Genomic DNA, 6,845 nt, shown 5'->3' with positions numbered 1-6,845 from the left:
CCGGATTACTAGAGGCAGTGAGGGCTGTGGCCAGGAGTGCTCTGAAAGGGGCCTTCTTCGTGCTGAGGGTGGTTTGTCCTTCTTTGGTCAGTTGCCATAGTGGGGAGGAATCCTCTGTCAGGATGAAAAATGAGGAACAGGTGAAGCAAACATGGCAGAAGGGTGAACAGCTCAGTGGCCACTGTAGGGCCAGTCTCCTCGGTTAACATTTCCTTTATTTGGAAAGCAGTTAACTCAAGCTACAGGACAGACAATGTCCTTCCAAAAAGATCTTTGGCGCTTGAAAGAAGCCTAACCGGGAACATCCTTTAAAGTCTCCTGATTGGCCTGAGGTTCCCTCTCAAATGTTATTAGGCACTAAGGGATCCGTGATGCTCTCCTGCCCTCTAGGGGTGGACGGGGAGAAGACAAGACAGCTCTCGCGTCGCCTTTGGGTTGCCTGTGAGGCAACTGCCATGGCCTCAGCTCACCCCTACTGGGTGTTAGGACAAGAGCATTTGGTGTGATTTAACACTACAGGCGTCACTGGAGAGGCGCCACCCGGCTCCCATTTGTCTTGTGACGTTTGCCACCAAAGGGTTTTACAGCTTACGTAGTTGCATTTATCACGAGCCCTTTATGAGTCCCTGGTCTTTGTAATCTTCTCGGGAGGCTTTCTTGCCAAGTACGGGCCATTTAATTATCTATGAGAGAAACAGGATGCTGGGTCTTGCACCCATTTCAACCACCTTTCTTTGGTTTCTGTGTCCTCTGTCTCTATTTTGTGTTCATTAGCCCCCGGCTGTTCCCTGGCTAGAGAGCCTGGTGGGTTGAGGGTCTCTCAAGCAGGAAGAGGCTGGTTCCTGAACACAGTGAAGATGTTGTTCTTGCAACAGGTGCCTCCCTCATGGAGGTGCAAAGGGATTCAGGTCCAGCACTGACACAGTACCGCAGACTGAACTCAGGCATCCTAGAATCGTAACTCCGGAGACTTCACTTACCAGCTCCTAGGCAACATCCCTAAGCCTTGGGGTTCTTTTGCTCAGTGGGAAGAACGGTAACACCGCCAACAGTATGCAGCTCAACATGGTTGATTGCAGTGAACGAGCTCATGGGTAGTACTCAGGCCAAGACTCAGTGCTTAGAAGAATAAGGGCTTTATAAACACCACTCACGGCTGAAGGGACGGCTTAGTGTTTAAGAGCTCTGTCGTCTCTTCCGGAAGACCCAGTTACATTTTCAGCCCCCACCTGGCAGCCCGCAACCCTCTCTAACTCTAGGCCTAGAGGATCTGATGCCCGCCCTCTTCTGGCTTCCGCAGGTACTGCACCCATTCATCACAAAGGCGTACATATAAACAAAATACCCACATCAAAAAAAAAATTAAGCCAGTGGCCTGGAAAGGGCGAGGGGAAGCTTGGACTTGGCCATCCCACACGCTTCCTGGATGGGGCATTTGTTTTCTTTCCTGCTTCTTGGAGGAGACTCCACTTCTGCACTGAGCTGCTATGACGAGACCAGATGCCGGCCTGGGTTTTGTCTACTGCCACCCTAGAGCCAGTACATAGACCAGTGGGACTTTTAAGGGTATGCTTATGACTTTGGGGGAAACTGATGACTCCAAATTATTTTTTTAAAACCTTCAAAATTAAAATTAAGAAATGTTGGCACACATGCTTCCAAAACTTGGCATTATGTCAGCTCCACTGGTCATTAAAAGTAGTACTCATAAATAGTTCATTACTCTTGAAGACCATGATTTTCTCCTCCACTTAGGAAGAAACCCAAGACATGCATGATTGCTCATAAATAAAATCAAGATAAATTCAGTGACTTCCTTGTAGCCCTTTGATTCCAAAGCCGTATTTGTAAAATTCCTTTCAAAATGTAAGCTGGGCAGTGATGGCGCACACCTTTAATGCCAACCCTCAGGAGGCAGAGGCAGGCAGATCGCTGTGAGTTCAAGGCCAGCCTGGGTCTATAAAGTTAGTCCAGGACAGCCAAGGCTACACAGAGAGACCCTGTCTCGAAAAACAAAAACAAAACAAAAAACCCAAAACAAAAGCAAACAAAATGTATATATAGGGTTATATATATGTGTGTGCTATATTTTATTCTTTTTTTTTTTTAGTTCAACTCGGTTTAAGTCACTATAACTTTATCATAATTATGCCTGAAAATATTATATGACGCTAAGATCATTTTAAAATCATCACTATAACATGACAGGGATGAGATAATCTTTTTTTAATTAAAAACATTTTAATGTATTCACATTACATCCCCATTGTTATCCCCTCACTCCTATCCTCCAGTTCCCTCCCCCCTCCCTCTTCCACCCCCTTCCCCCACCATTTGGTCTCAATCTATCAGGTCCCATCAGGGTAGGCTGCGTGCCCTTCCTCCCTGTGCCCCCAAGGCCGCCCTGGCATGGGGCAGTGATCAAATCGCAGGCACCAGAGTTCGTGTCAGAGACAGTCCCCTCTCCCCCCGTCTCCCCACACACATGGAGCATGAGCTGTCCATCAGCTACATCTGAACAAGGGGTCCAGGTACCCTGCATGCTTTGTCCTTGGCTGGTGCAGTTTGTGCAGGCTCCCTGGGTCCAGGTCCACAGGCCTTGGTGGTCTCTCTGTAGAGCTCCTGACCCCTCCGGGTCCTTCCATTCCCCCTCCCCACTCTTCCACATAACTCTCAGCTCTCTGCCCGTAGTCAGGCTGCAAGTCCCAGTACCTGTCCCAAAACCCTTAGGTAGAGTGTTGGGATAATCTGATGTATTTTGATGCTAATTACTGCTGCTGTCTGGCCTACCTTTTACTTAATAAAAAGCCATCTCACCTGGGCAGAGCAGGAGATAGGTGGGACTTAGAGAGAGGAAGGAATTCTGGGAAGAAGGAGGACTGCCAAGAAAGGAGGAAGGAGACGTGAAGGGAAGAGAGGAAGGCTGCCATGGGTTAGCTGGAGAAGCCATGGCTGCTGTGGATGGAGAATCCGGCCCAGATGAGGAACACTGGCAAGTGTTTGGGATTATGGATGGAAAGTAACTTGATAGAATTTATTGGAAGCAGATGGCATGGGATTGAGGCAGGGATCCCATGCCTGCCCCACTTTGGGAGGTAATTTAGAGGATTGATATCTGCCCTGCCTCAGGTTAACTAAGGCTATCTTAAAATATAACAAGTGTCTGTGTCTTGATTGATTGCTAGCTAGGCCTACAGATAATACTGATAATACATGTAATTTTAAAAACAATAGTAGAGTTTCTCAAAAACTTCTATGTTGGGCTAATATCCACTTATAAGTCAGTTTATACCATGAGTATCTTTCTGGGTCTGGATTAACTCATTCAGGATGATCTTTCCTAGTTCCATCCATTTGCCTGCAAATTTCAAGATTTCTTTGTTTTCAACAGCTGAGTAGTATTCTATTGCGTAAATGTAACACAGTTTCTTTATCCATTCTTCAGTTGATGGCCATCTAGGTTGTTTCCAGATTCTGGCTGTTATGAATAAAGCTGCTGTGGACATAGTTGAGCACATGGCCTTATTGTATGCTGGAGATCTTTCAGGTATATGCCCAGGAGTGGTATAGCTGGGTCTTGAGGTAGCACTATTGACAAATTTTCTAGCGCCAGATTGATTTCCAAAGTGGTTGTACAAATTTGCACTCCCACCGGCAATGGAGGTGTGGTCCCCTTTCTCCACATCCTTATCAGCGTGTGCTGTCACTTGAATTTTTTATCTTAGCCATTCTGATGGGTGTAAGGTGGAATCTCAGAGTCGTTTTGATTTTCATTTCCCTGATGACTAAGGATGCTGAGCATTTATTTGTTTCTTAGTCATCCTATATTCCTCTGTTGAGAATTCTCTGTTTAGCACTGTATGCCATTTTCTAATTGGATTATTTGGTTTGGCGGTGTTTGTGCATACGGGTGCATGCAGAGGCCAGAGACTCGATCCCCTGGAGTTGAAGTTCTGGGTGGTTGAGCGCTGCCTGACGTGGGTGCCATCTCTCCAGTCCCCGGGAATGGCATGTTTTAGTACCTTTGACCTGATGGAGTTGGCCCTAAAGATAAGAATAGCTATGGCTCCGTGAATATTCCTACTATTGATTTCTGACTCAATATTGCCTGGAGATGTCAAGTCCCAGGAGAGACTGTGGTCCCTCTCCCCAGCTCAGCTGCCCTCCTTCCCAGGTATTCTTGCTGAGGTGGCAGTTTGTACTGCCCTAATTTGTCATGTGGTACCCAGTGTCCCCAGGGAAGTTTGCAGGTCTACTTTAAATCTCATCCTTTTCACTAGAACATGAGGCCATAGGCAGCTAAAGTGCGATAGGAAGTGACCTCCCATATTCTGTTGAGTCAAGATCTGGGGTGCGGGGCTGCCGGCTGTTTCTATCCATCTGGCCAGCCCTCATGGCCGTGTGCTCAGGGACCTTACTGCCCCATGGCGACTTCTTTCTGTCTTGCTTCCTTTCCTCCTGTTACATCTTCCTCTCTCTCTTCATGGTCCCCCCTGGTACCCCAAGCCTGGGAACCTAAGCTCTGCCTACTTCCCTTCTGCCCCGCTGTAGGCTGTCAGCTACTTTATTTAACCAGTCAGAGTGTATTGGGGAGCAAAGTTTACACAACATTACTTGTGTACACGAGAGTGTGCTCTTCAGGGCAGCAACCAGATCTTGGGAATCAGTATTTAACATTAGAATGCCCAGCACCAGACTAACCCCCCAACGTGTGTGTGTGTGTGTGTGTGTGTGTGTGTGTGTGTGTGTGTGTGTGTGTAGGTCAGAGGACAGGCTCTCTCACCAAACCTCAGGCTTAAACTTTAGGCTACACTATACCAGTGACCCCAGTGACTCTTCTTTGGAAAAAACCATTTTCCCTCCCAGTAGGTATCATCTGCAAACAACTTCTTGGCTAGGGTGGGACTTTATGACCATCTCCCCTTCCGCTCGCCAGAATTGTGGCCGGCTTGAGCCTGTGACGGTCTTGTCTGTGTTTCATACACTCTGTGAGTTGATGTCTGTATCCGTCCTGTTGTATCTGGAAGATGCTGTTTCTCTGAAGTTGGCCTTGTACTGTAGCTCTTTCTGCCTCCTCTCCTGCATAGACCCTTGGACCCGAGGAGAAGGGATGGGATGTGAGTGTCACTGGTCAAATCAGCCACACTCCAGAGCAAGGACTAGGTCCAGGAGTAACTGGCCAACAGAAAACGGAGCCCATGGCTTTGTATGCGCTTTTAGTTTTGTTTTGGTAATTTTTGCCTCAAAAAAAAAAAAATATATATATATACAGTTTGCACGAATTCTCATTTTGTTTTGAGAGAGAGAGAGAAGGGTACAATGTGGGGAGCATCTGAGAAGAGTTGGAAGAGGGGAAATATGATCAAAATATTATATAAAATATTTTCAAATTAAAAAATTAGATAAGACACTTCGCTAGGTTATCAGCTCAGCAAAGCCCCAAGAATCTTCCTGTTTCTGCTGGATTACAGGCATGTGCCTCATGTCCAGATTTGGTTTTTTAACATGAACTCAGCTCTTTATGCTTCTAAGGCACGCATTTTTGCTGACTGACTCATCTTGCCAGGCCTACAAATGGTTCAATGAATGGGCAGCGGGCAGTGAGGGAAATTCAGTGGCTGGGAACAAAGCAGTGTGGTGATCTCAAGCTCAGAGGAAGCCCAGCCTGGCTTGGATGAACCCCTCTCGTTTGCCCTGGGGGTGGGGGGAAGTCTCCTTATGTAACGCTGGGGCCAACATCTCAAGTGTCAGGGAAGGAAGAAAGCAGACTCTTGGTCAAATATACTGTTAGTTTGTCAACATGAATTCGGTTCTTGGAATCAGACAAGTGGGCACCGTGGAGAATAAGAAAGAAGGAGATGAAGCTGGGCGTGGTGGCGCACGCCTTTAATCCCAGCACTCAGGGAGGCAGAGGCAGGTGGATCACTGCGAGTTTGAGGCCAGCTTGGTCTACAAAATGAGTCCAGGACAGCCAGGGTGACACAGATAAACCCTGTCTCGAAAAACCAGAAAAAAGGGGGAGGGAGGATGGGAGGGGTACAAGAGAGGGAGAGGGAGAGACTAGAAAGGAGGGTAGCACGGGTGAAGAACAGCAGAGATGGGGGAGTGGAATTTTCCAGAGCTACTATTGATGAGATCCTGATCTCTCTTGGGGGTCCCCTCTCCCTTGTCCTATTAGCTGGTGTGAGCTCTCACAGACACACAGACACAGACAGACAGACAAGCTCTCGGAATCTGCACTGCTAGAGAGGGGTTGCCACGGTGACAGCTGCTAGAGCGCCACCTTGTGGTATTGTTTTGTTTGCTTGGTTTGGTTTTTAGAGACAGGATTCGTCTGTCGTAGCCTTGGCTTTCCTGGAACTCAATCTGTAGACCAGGCTGGCCTCAAACTCACAGATATCCACCTGCCTCTGCCTCTGGAGTTCTAGTATTAAAGGCATGCACCACCACTTGGCTCACCCTGCGGTACTGACAGCTGTCACTGAAACCACCCAAACAGTGAGTTCATCTGGTTCTAGTCTCCCCATACCGCTCTTCTCCCTCCTCCCTTCCAGGATGGGGCGGAGTTACCCCTTTGTTGCCGGTAAGCTGCCTGGGTGTGGGGAAGGGGGCTTAGAAGTCTGGGGTTCAGCCCAGTGTCCAGGGGATGAAGGCTGCTGGTGCTCGGTGCTTCTTTGAGGTGTGTTCACTCAGAGACCCTTCCCGGAAAGTGTTCCTGGAGCCTAGCACAACCTGGAGAGCTACACTTTGCTGGGAAAAATGCAGCCACACCCTCCTTCTATAGGTCTCTGCCTGGCTAAAGACCTATACCTGGTTGACAATTAACATTCATCCCCCAATTTGAA

Source organism: Acomys minous (assembly GCF_964271855.1).
Source record: "Acomys minous genome assembly, chromosome: 2".
Classification (NCBI taxonomy): domain Eukaryota; kingdom Metazoa; phylum Chordata; class Mammalia; order Rodentia; family Muridae; genus Acomys; species Acomys minous.
Note: the sequence above shows the minus strand (reverse complement) of the source record.